The sequence below is a fragment of the Schistocerca gregaria genome, chromosome 10 (assembly GCF_023897955.1).
Source record: "Schistocerca gregaria isolate iqSchGreg1 chromosome 10, iqSchGreg1.2, whole genome shotgun sequence".
Lineage (NCBI taxonomy): Eukaryota > Metazoa > Arthropoda > Insecta > Orthoptera > Acrididae > Schistocerca > Schistocerca gregaria.
In genome coordinates this window covers 195,484,625-195,496,975 of record NC_064929.1, presented here as the reverse complement: position 1 = coordinate 195,496,975, position 12,351 = coordinate 195,484,625, and the positions used below count along the sequence as shown (strand labels likewise).

Genomic DNA, 12,351 nt, shown 5'->3' with positions numbered 1-12,351 from the left:
AAACTTATCCTAAACATGTTTGGTAGTAAAACAAGAAAAATTCAGAATTTCTGCTCAAGGGAGGACCACATTTCCTTATAACGTAGTAGGAAGCAAATACAGCCAAGGAATGAGCTTCAACCACAAAATGATTAAATTTAATCAAGTGAATTAAAAAGAAAGCTACTGACTCCCTGGTTATAATAGATACCTGCTTTTTGTCTGCTTTAGATGGGTTAGTAATAACCTGACTGCAATCGCAATTTTTAAATAAAAATTACCCACATCTCCAAATACTGAGTCCCTAGATTATTTTATTTATTTATTTACTTGTTTAACCTGATTTGATTAGGACCATCAGGCTCTCTCTTACAACGAACCAGTGTTGCACACACACAGTACGGTTTTTACATATTAGTTATCTAAGAAATAGCTATTTTATTATGAAAAATAGCATTAAAATGATTTGAGTGTCTGAAGTGGCTGTGTGAGTAAATAATACTGACTTTGAGCTAATAAAGTTAATGCTAGAAGTACCTGCGCTGCTGCAGCTGCTGCCATTAATAACGGTAATAGTTGACTAATAATAATAATAATAATAATAATAATAATAATAATGACAACAATGATAGTGGCAGATATAACAAGAATTTATAGGTGTAGAAAACATATGTTTTCTGATGTAGCAAGTTGTGGAGAGAGCAAATTACGGAGACTGTATCAGCTAAGAATACTGGGAAATGAGGAAGATCTGGTTGGAAAGAGGAATTTACAGGGTAATGAGTGCACACAGTGACCATGATAATCCTTACTGTTGATTTAGTACATATGTCATTCACTGTCTTCTGAAGTGGAGATGTAATTCAGTTCTCTAACAGAATGCGGGTGGCTATTCCTGAATCAGGTTTCTGCTACTGAGAAGGGCTTACTGAACTTGCCAAGCAGCTGTACAGTGAACACTGGCCTTTGACTTATTGTAAGCAGGAATTTTCAATCCCTGAATACAAATATTCATATAACTTATAGAAAGAGTGGCTAACAGGGTACATTTTTAATTTTCTTTTGAACTGTAGCGCTTTCATACTTCCTGCTTTATGTTAGACAGGAGTGTGTGGAATAAGCAGGGTACATAAAACCATTCTAAAGCTTGGATAAGATAACAGAGAGTACATGTAAATCACTGTGTCTTGTACTGTGATTGCATAAAGCACAGTAAGCTACTATTTTCAGTTGTAATGGCAGTTCTATGAATTTATGGATAGAGATCTGTTCTGTTATATGTGCAATATTTCTGACAGTGTTTAATAAGCTCCATTTATACTTCATTAGTGATAAATTATTCTTGTTCACACTGCATGGACATAAAATTGTTAAATCAAGAGTTTCGATTTAATTTTGAAATACTGTACTGTGATGCATGTGACGCATAAGCATATTATCTGCAAGTTAAGATGTAATCACTTTCTGGGATTCAGAAACACTGACTCATTTTGTTTCTTGCTATTAAGCCAACGAACTGCCAAATTGACAGTACAATCAAATTTAGAATTTTGGCAGCTAAGAAGAATATCACTGAGCAAAGTCTAATCAACTTACATTGTTATTCCAGGCGTATGAGATATGCAAATGACGTATCTGAGTTGCTTCGCTTCATTAGCATTAATATGTGTTTAAACACGCCATCAATTTTCACAAACACCACCCGGTAAGTCAAAATTTCTGTTTGCAACAGCTATTTTCCATTTACAGATATTCCATGCAGCAATGTTATAGTAGTCCACTGGTTACATCTTTGGTACAGTAATTTTTGCAACTATAACAGTGAACACAAGTAAACAAAATTTAGAGAGACGCTGTAATACTCATGTGAAGAAAACTCTATAAATGAAACTGAACCATTCTTTTTGTGTGAAATTATAACTTGCCACCACAAATGACAATGATTCACACAGTCACAATTTGTGTCCTTTATATCTATACTCTGCAAACCTCTTTGAAGTCCATGACAGAGGGTATGTCCCACTGTATCAGTTATTATGGCTTTTCCCATTCCATTCACATATGGAGTGTAGGAAGAATGACTCTTTAAATGTGCATGCATGTGCTGCAATTAATCTAATCTCGTCTGCACAGTTCTTACAAGAGTGATAAGAAAGGGGTTGCAGTATACTGCTAAAGTCATCACTTAAAATCCATTCTTGAAATTTTGTAAGTATGCTTTCTTAGGATAATTTATGTTTATCTTCAAGGGTCTTAGCTCAATTCTTTCAGCATATCTGTGACACTCTCCAGCGGATCAAATAAAACTGTGACAAGTCAAGTTGCCCTTCTCTGTAAACATTCAGTATACCTTGTTACTTCTATTTGGTATAGGCCCCACTCATAGTTCAACGGTTTTTTAGGATGTATCGCACTAGTGTTTCATAAGCAGTCTCCCTTGCAGACTATACTTTCGATAAACACTTAAATTTTCTCCAAAAATCTCACTGCTGTCAACTTCAGGTTTTAATCAGCTTTCTGTACCTAGTATTACATGAGCATCACTGCTTTTTAGGAGTGATTCATACTCTGGCACTTTGCTGTAATTACTTTGGGAGTTGACTACTAGGATTTTAATACTCTCCAGTATGGGTGGATACAAATAGTAGGGTCCCGATTGATAATGTTTGATCTGACGAAGCCCAAAGCAAGAAAATAATTGTATACTCAGTAATAAAAGTCTATCTGACCATGATGAAAAGTCAATTGGAATAAATAAGATAGTGCCTTATAGTACTGATACTCTTCAGTGGGAATCTGTTGGAATATTTACTGACTCCACGACAAATATATTTAAGAACCACTTATTAGAAATGACCTTGGATGAAATTTATAATGAATAAATTCTTATCATTCTTTGCAAATAGCTTTCTGCATAAGCTAATCAGAAAGAACATTAAACAGCTATGCAAAAACCATGGATTACTAGAGGGGTTAAAGTATCTTATGAAAGAAAAAGGGAAATGTATATGTTGGCAAGAACAAGCAGAGAGTCCACAGTTATTGCACACTAGAAAAACTACTCAAAATTACTAAGAACATTTATTAAAAAATCAATGAACATATACATTAGTAAAAAATCAGTAATTGAAACAATGAACTTAAAGCTGTCTGTGTATATGGAATGTAGTGATGTGAGAGAGGCAACAAGATGCAAAAGAACAGGATAACATTACCACTGATTTAAACAGAAGGGCTATAAATGATAAGTCTCAGGTGGCAAATGTGTTTGATAATCATTTCTTAAATACTATAGAAAATACAGAGACAAACAGTTCAAGAGCAAAAACAACTTTCACAACGTTTAATCATAGGAATGTATCACTAACATCTCCCTCTGAAATTAAGAAAATTTCAATTATAGGAATGTATCACCAACATCTCCCTCTGAAATTAAGAAAATTGCATATTTTCTCAAAATGTAAAGCTCAACTGGATTTGATATTGTTTCCAATACAGTTCTAGAAATTTGTTCCCATATAAGTCCAGTCTATCTTAAATATGTAATACATCACTAACTCAAGGCATTTTTCCAGAGGGATTAAAATATGCCATTGCTAAGCTACTATATAAGAAAGGTGGTAGGAGAGATGGTAATAACTTACAATCTGTTTCACTCAGATGGCATTTTCCAAAACTTTTGAGAAGGTATTGTATTCCAGAACAGTATCTCATCTGAGTAACAGTAATATCCTCAGTAAACCACAGTTTCAATTTCAGAGGAGTTGCTGTACTGAAAATGCCATTTACACATTCAGTCACCAATTTTACAAGCATTAAATAACAAAACAGCAGTGGCTGGTATCTACTGTGACCTACCTAAGGCATTTGACTGTCTGAATCACAATATTCTCCTTGATGAACGAAGATTTTTGTGGTATTTATGGTATAGCCAACCAGTAGATAATGAATGTCATACCTAAGCAAAAGAATGCAGATAGTTACACTTAGTAATTCAACCAGTGTAATCGAGGGAGATTATTCTGACGGTGAGGGATCACGGGTGGGCTATGCAAAGGCTCAATCTTTGGTCTGCCATTGTTTCTCATACACCGATCAGCCAGAACACTATGACCACCTACCTAATAGCCAGTATGTTCACCTTTCGCAGGAAAGCAATGAGGCTTTGGTATGTCACTGGAGGGAGATGGCACCACAGCTTTATACAAAAGTCACCTAATTCCCGTATACTCCGAGGAAGGATCCGATAAGCTACGATTCCATGTTCAATCACATCCTAGATGTGTTTGATCGGGTTCAGATCTGCCAAGTTGGGAGGCCAGCACATCAACTGGAACTTGCCACTGTGTTCCTCTAACGACTTCACCACAGTCCTGTCCTTGTGACACGGCACATTATCTTGTCGAAAACCGACACTGCCACTGGCAAACATCACCGTCATGAAGGGGTGTACGTGGTCCTCGGCTACCGTGTGTGCCTTAGCTCCACTGGACACACGGATGAGCTTGTCTCTGTCCCACTGCACAGGTGTCCAGGAGCTGATTCCCAAGAGGACAATGGATTTGAACCCCCCCCCCCCCCCCAACAGCATGACGAAGAAGGTATCAGGATTCATCAGACCGTACAATGCTCTGCCACAGCACCAAAGTCCGGTGCCAGTGGTCACAGGCCCATTTCAGTCGTAGTTGCTGATGTTGTCGTGTTAACATCAGCACATTCACAAGTCATCAGCTGCAGAAGCCCACCGTTAAAGTGTTTGGTGCACTGAGCGTTCAGGCATACTTGTACTCTGCCCAGAATAAAGTCTGATGTTAGCTCCACCACAGTTCCCTGTCTGTTCCGTTTTACCAGTCTTCCTGTAATGTGGAGTGACCACCCAACACCATAGCATCTGAACGTGGTTTCACTTGGTTTTGCCACATGTGGAAGACACTCACCACAGCACTCCACGAACACCCGACAAGTAGTGCAGTTTCTGAAATCTCTGGACCAGTGGTTCCCAACAGGTGAGCCGCAGGCCCCCAGGGGTCCGCGAGCTATGCCAGACGGGTTCGCAAGGTGCTATTAGAATAAAAAATATATTTCCTATGATAACAGATTTTTTGTTTTCGCCGCTTCCTGATGAGCAGTTGTAACCTCAATATTTTTTCAATAATAAATATGTCAATGTTTTTTCAAAGTACCAAAAATAGAAAACAAAATAGAAAATGTATAAAAAAACACTTAATTTGGCTTTTCTATGTACTTGATACTGTGATATGACAAGTTAGGAATCATGCTCGATGAGGGGGTCCTCGAGAAAATTTTGTTGGCAACCCCTGTTCTGGACCATCACAATCTGCCCTCAATCAAACTGAATATATCATGTGCCTTTCCCATTGTAAACACGGACAGCACCCTCACTGATACTACGTGTGCCGTGCGTGTGTATGACTAGTAGTCATTCCTCGTGAGGTATCGCTGCTATCACCTGGATGGGTTTATATCGATAGTAGGTCAGTGGTCGTACTGTTCTGGCTGATCAGTGTATATGTATATGTAAATGATTATCCATCTAATACAACTAAAAAAAAAGATGCTGTAACTTACCAAAAGAAAGCGTTAGTGTGTTGATAGGAGACAATAAAAAACACAAACACACACACACAAATTTCAAGCTTTCGCAACCCAAGTTTGTTTCATCAGGAAAGAGGGAAGGAGAGGGAAAGACGAAAGGATGTGGGTTTTAAGGGAGAGGGTAAGGAGTCATTCCAATCCCGGGAGTGGAAAGACTTACCTTAGGGGGGAAAACGGACAGGTATACACTCATACACACACACATATCCATCCGCACATATACAGACACACGCAGACATATGCAAATGCAAAGAGGTTGGGCAGAGATGTCAGTCGAGGAAGATGTACAGAGGCAAAAATGTTGTTGAATGACAGGTGAGGTACGAGGGGCGGCAACTTGAAATTAGCGGAGGTTGAGGCCTGGTGGGTAACGGGAGGAGAGAATATATTGAAGGGCAAGTTCCCATCTCCGGAGTACTGACACCAACTAATAAGTTCTTTCTGAGGCACGTTCTATCTTTGAAAGCAAAAATCAGTCAGTATAGGATGCAAAATACGATAGGTTGTACTTATTTTGTATGTGACGTACACTGCAGGTCTTATAATTGTAATTAACTAATGCATAAACTATAAATTATGACTTCTTTTGAATAAATATGAAGTAGTAAAATTTACAATGGTTTAGTAATAATATAACATTCCCCTCCCCCTTAACATTCTAGGATTAAGCCCTGTTGTTATGTCAAAGCCGTACCATACCCTCAAGAATTGTGATACATTAAAAAAAAAAAAAAAAAAAAAACGCCAAATAGCTCTTGTAGACCAGAATAGGAATGTCACTGCTTCCCTTGCAGCAATTTAAGATGTTTTCTTACCGTCCTGCCTAACCACGTATCTCAAGGACAAAAACCTGCCAATATCTGCAAGACAATTGAAACATTTCCGCTTACCACCAAACTACCCAGACGCGAATATTGAGCACATCTGGTATGCCTTGCAACATGCTGTTCTGAAGAGACCTTCACCCATGCCGTACTCTTCAGAATTCATGGTGTCAGTTCCCTCCAGCATTACTTCAGACATTACTCAAGTCTGTGCCACATTGTAATCCAGCACTTCTGCATGTTCATGGGGGACCTATATGATATTAGGCAGGTGTACTAGTTTCACTGGCTCTTCAGTGTATATGAACTTACATAATAATTTCATACTACTACTTTTAGATCTCATGCTTGAGACACTGGACTGTATGAATGAAATGTAAAACTATTTTTTAGCATAAAATTTTTTGCTTATAGTAGGCCTATATGGCATCTGATATTGATACTTTGTTAATTCTTTCTGTCGTGTTATTTATGTAGATGAGGTACATAAAAATGACCATCTGTGCCAAAGCAATTTTGCTTATTTGGCATGTGTTACAATTGCTGTAATATTGGAAAGGCCTATTTCCTTTTATTTTGCAGACAGTGAGAAAATAGACATAATAAAATCAAAAAACCACACTAGTCTTGGGTACTATTAGAACAGATTTTCAATATCGGATAACAACACTTTGATTTTCCATATAGGAAAACATTTGATGAACTTTGATGAGGTACTAGATCCTTTTGCAAAAAGGAAAGCACATTGCATAAAGCTGTAGCAAGGTTAGAGAGGAAAAAAATGTTGGGATCTGTCACACAAAAGAAAAAGTTACTAGCTAATAGGCATTAAAGAGTGCAGATTTTCTGAAGATTTCTTATTCTCCTGGTTACAAATAATCTCACCCAGTATTATTTTTAAGTCTTTTTTAAGCAGGTAGGACATCAAACCGACTGACTGGGAGCATTCGAGGCACCACAAGACATTTTAATTTCCATTGTCTTGAATAGGTTCAGTGGCTTCCAGATAATTCCAAAGACCGAAATACAGTGCAATGCAACAGAAGAATGCTGGGTGAAGAGGCGTGGCGCTTCACTTGGGCACACTTAAGATCAAATAACATGTTTGACATTTCCTCGAACATACATGTTTTATATATCAAACTCATCAGAACGATGTGCGCTATGAAATGAACATACACTACTGACCATTAAAATTGCTATACCAAGAAGAATTGCAGATGATATAATGGGTATTCATTGGACAAATATATTATACTAGAACTGACATGTGATTACATTTTCACGCAATTTGGATGCATAAATGGTTCAAATGGCTCTGAGCACTATGGGACTAAACATCTATGGTCATCAGTCCCCTACAACTTACAACTACTTAAACCTACCCAGTCATCATGAGGCAGAGAAAATCCCTGACCCCGCCGGGAAGCGAACCCGGAAACCCGGGCGTGGGAAGCGAGAACGCTACCGCACAACCACGAGCTGCGGACATTGGGTGCATAGATCCTGAGAAATCAGTACCCAGAACAACCACCTCTGGCCATAATAACGGCCTCAATACGCCTGGGCATTGAGTCAAACATAGCTTGGGTGGTGTGTACAGGTACAGCTGCCCGTGCAGCTTCAACACAATACCACAGTTCATCAAGAGTAGTGACTGACGTAGTGTGACGAACCAGTTGCTCGGCCACCATTGACCAGACGTTTTCAATTGGTGAGAGATCTGGATATTGTGCTAGCCAGGGTAGCAGTCGAACATTTTCTGTATCAAGAAAGGTCCATACATGACCTGCAACATGCGGTCGTGCATTATCCTGCTGAAATGTAGGGTTTTGCAGGGATCGAATGAAGGGTAGAGCCACGGGTCGTAACACATCTGAAATGTAACGCCGACTGTTCAAAGTGCTGTCAATGCGAACAAGAGGTGACCATGACGTGTAACAAATGGCACCCACTACCATCATGCCGGGTGATACGCCAGTATGGCGATGACGAATACACACTTCCAATGTGCGTTCACCTCAATGTTGCCAAACACGGATGTGACCATCATGATGCTGTAAACAGAACCTGGATTCATCCGAAGAAATGACGTTTTGCCATTCGTGCACCCAGGTTCGTCATTGAGTAGACCATCATAGGCGCTCCTGTCTGTGATGCAGTGTCAATGGTAACCACAGCCACAGTCTCTGAGCTGATAGTCCATGCTGTTGCAAACGTCTTCGAACTGTTCATGCAGATGGTTGTTGTCTTGCAAATGTCCCCATCTGTTGACTCAGGGATCAAGACGTGGATGCACGATCTGTTACAGCCATGAGGATACGATGCTTGTCATCTCGACTGATATGAGACCATTGGGATCCAGCAAGGCATTCCATATTACCCTCCTGAACCCACCGATTCCATATTCTGCTAACAGTTATTGGATCTCGACCAACGCGAGCAGCAATGTTGCGATACGATAAAGCGCAATTGCGATAGGCTACAATCCGACCTCTATCAAAGTCGGAAGCATGATGGTACGCATTTCTCCTCCTTACACGAGGCATCACGACAACATTTCACGAGGCACTGCCATTCAACTGCTGTTTGTGTATGAGAAATCGGCTGGAAACTTTGTTCATGTCAGCACGTTGTAAGTGTTGCTACCGGTGCCAACCTTGTGTGAATGCTCTGAAAAGCTAATCATTTGCATATCACACCATCTTCTTCTGTTGGTTAAATTTCGCGTCTGTAGCACGTCATCTTCGTGGTGTAGGGATTTTAATGGCCAGTGGAAGATTTTTTTTTTTAATTTTTGTCGTCCTGGCTCAAACGCACGAGGGAGGTCACTATCAAGCTTTTGTCTAATTCAGAAGTATCGTAGATGAGGGGCTGCTAGGCATTTTCTTCAGAGCGAATGCACAAGTACTCCCGACCTCCAGTGGGAATCAGGGTAGCGCACGAAAGTAAAATGGGCAGGGACTGCGGATAGGTGGCACTCTGTGGGAATGTAGATCGGCCATTAGCCGTGCCAAGGAAATCCGCGCGACAGCGGTGTGTCCCGGATGCTGCAGTGGTGAACGCACCTGCCTAGTAAGCAGGAGATCCCGGTCGTTACACATTTTTACTCGTCACTGCTGATTCCGCGTAATGCCCCATTGCACGTGACAACTTTAATTTACATATGTTTGAAGCCATTGCTCTACTTGCTTCAATACTGTACGTATATTAATTTGTGTGAGCGCACGAGTGACGAAATAGTCATGCTGCTGCTGACCGACACAAACACATTTAAAATCATGTCTAAATGTATTTATCCATGATGGAGATGGATATGCATGAACTTCGTGACTTTTCCCTAGGTTTCTTATCGTGTTCTGTGCTTGCTGTAACTGGCTAACTAGATCACGTGTCCTGTGTTCAGATTCTGTAAGAAAAAAAGCATATCGCACAGCACGACTTCACAGTTTCCGGAACTGTCTAGCCTTATTTTATAGATTTCGTATTTGTAGCTGCTTACTGTGCAAATATGCACTTTCTGTAATGCAGCGCAGTAAAGATCTATCCCAGACACGCCTTTTCCTCTGGGTTCGTTGTGCTTTAGTGCCTAGATGTGCGACACAAACACATATAAAAACTTCACGGTATCTCTGGTACATGACCGTCGGTAGCTCTTACGACACACCCATTCGTAGTAGCTTTCAGTCGCTTGACAGTAGTCGGTGTTATATCTAGCTGTTTTTACGTACACAAAGTAACCCACCTCGTGACCGAGAAGAGCAAACACAGTTGAAAACACTGTGCCTAGTGCGATATTTTTTTCACTGAGCAGTAATTAAATAATTTTAATTGGAGCTTGTTGTCCCATTTCAATTTACGGGTTTTATTGCTAGGATAGGCCCTATTTAGCAGAGCAGTAGTTATATAATTTTGAACTACGCTTGTTTACTTTTTTTAATTTATGGGTTTGATATGCGATAGGTATTACAAATAGCCTGTTAGCACTATACCTAACGATTTACAGCCGAGACGAGATATCTATTGCGACAAAAGAGGAACTTCGTGTAAAATTTACCGTTTCTCTGAAACTTTTTTTTTGGTGATAGTTACTAACAATTTTCGTAAGGGCGATAATTTACGATAAATGCAAACAATAAACACTCCTGTTAAAAGAGAAGATTAATGTGACACGATATATTAGATATTCACAGTGTAGATCAGAAACGCCGATTTGCCACGAAATAGGTTGAGCCTAGCACACGTACTTGCGAAAATATACGTTTGCAAGGGTCCCACACTGTCATAAATATACCGTTTACGCTTAAATAATTAACAAAATTTGGGGACTGTTTGTTTTGAAAGAGGATATTGTCACCAAAAGTTTCTACAACACACAGGTTATGTTTGTAATTCACGATGTCACGATACAAGCACGATTCAGATACGACCAGCACGGAAAACAAGTATAAATTTTCCGTCAGTTTTGGACCTAAGTTTGCGATACAAACCGATATACAAAACACGAATACGCTCAAAACAATCACATTGGGTACATTCTTACCGAATTAAGTACTGTGTTAATTGCTTTCACTGCAGCAGCTGCTCTCATACATACGTTGCACACCACAGAACAACAATAAATGGTACAAACAATTGTTACACTTCACACTTTTGACGGCCTTGCCGTCTTGACTAAGACCGGCTTTACGCTGTCAAATTTCTTTGACAAAATTGATTTGTCCAATATATTTGACGTAGTGTAATAGGAAACATTTGTCAAATGTCGCCTTTCTTCCTATTTATTTGATCAAATCCAGCGCCTCGTAACCTTCATGTTACTCATAGTAAAATCCTTGTCCCCTACTTGATTGACAGATACGGCTTCGTTTAGGAAAAGCACTGTACCTAAAAGATTTCTTAAGGCCGCCGGAGACGATCAAACAATTTGTCAAACTTTACTGTGCTTGCCAAACATTTGACCGTCTACGATACTGTTTGACGTGTTTGTCAAGCATAGGTCGTGTTTGTGAGAAATTTTGTTTGAGGAAAGTTTGACAAGATGGCACACAATGTTCGTGCCGATGTTTCGCCGCGTACGTTCAGTGAAAAATTGCTCTCGCCGTATCGTGAGTTTCCACAACTACGGGAACTACGATCACGGATAAAAACAAGAAACCACTGACAGTTACCAAAATGGTAGCGTTTTTTCCATGTTTCCGAGTCACACACTACGTGGGAAGAGGTTAAGAAGAAAATCAATACTCTACGGCCTACGTATAACATACAAGCGGTGGTGCAATGAAATAAAGAAATCTAACTTCTCCGATTCTTCCATGGTCACTGTGGGCAATGTGTTTTCACGTTGCTTTATATAAAACTGTCATTAGAAGATCAAGTAGAAGACAATAAATTTTCGGGATAAATTATAGAGTTCAATTTCACTCATCGGCTGTAAGCAATGACGTCTTACGAACGGCAAGCACGCTACACAGAGGCAATCTTTGAAAGCAGCGGATGTTATATGTAAACAGATTAATGTGGCATACGATAATATTACAAACACAATTCCGCGGTATTTAATTATCGTCGACTTATATCCAACCGAATTGAAAATAACGGGAACAAATAAGAAAAAAACAAAATGATGACTTGAGGAATTTACTACAACTCCATACGCATCGCTCATATACTGATCGTGACTATAAGCTTACAGCAATTACTGCACGCACAGAGACATTCAAACAATCATTCTTCCCGCGAACAATCATTCTTCCCGCGCTCCATGCGTGAATGGAACTGGAAGAAACCCTAATAACTGGAAAAATGGAAAGTTCCCCTCTGCAATGCACCTCGTAGTGGTTTGCAGAGAATAAATGTAGATGTAGAAAAGAGAAATACCGGTATACAGTTTCAAAATAAATTACTGTCGTAATTTTTTCGAGTAAGAAAA

The 12,351-nt window shown here is 39.6% G+C and overlaps 1 protein-coding gene across 2 annotated transcripts in view; it reads right to left on the bottom strand.

The window, feature by feature from the left end:
* Window positions 1-11,744, bottom strand: part of LOC126293517 (cell surface glycoprotein 1-like) — a 113,960-nt gene extending 102,216 nt beyond the window's left edge. Inside the window, exons 1-3 of one of the 2 annotated variants that reach the window (XM_049986768.1) lie at window positions 10,963-11,744; window positions 3,838-3,937; window positions 3,624-3,751 (exon numbers count right to left, since the gene is read on the bottom strand). The gene's annotated coding sequence lies outside the window, so the exon portion shown is untranslated. The remainder of the gene's footprint in view (window positions 1-3,623; window positions 3,752-3,837; window positions 3,938-10,962) is intronic. The other variant, XM_049986769.1, reaches the window with a different exon arrangement.
* Between the last annotated feature and the right edge of the window lie 607 nt (window positions 11,745-12,351).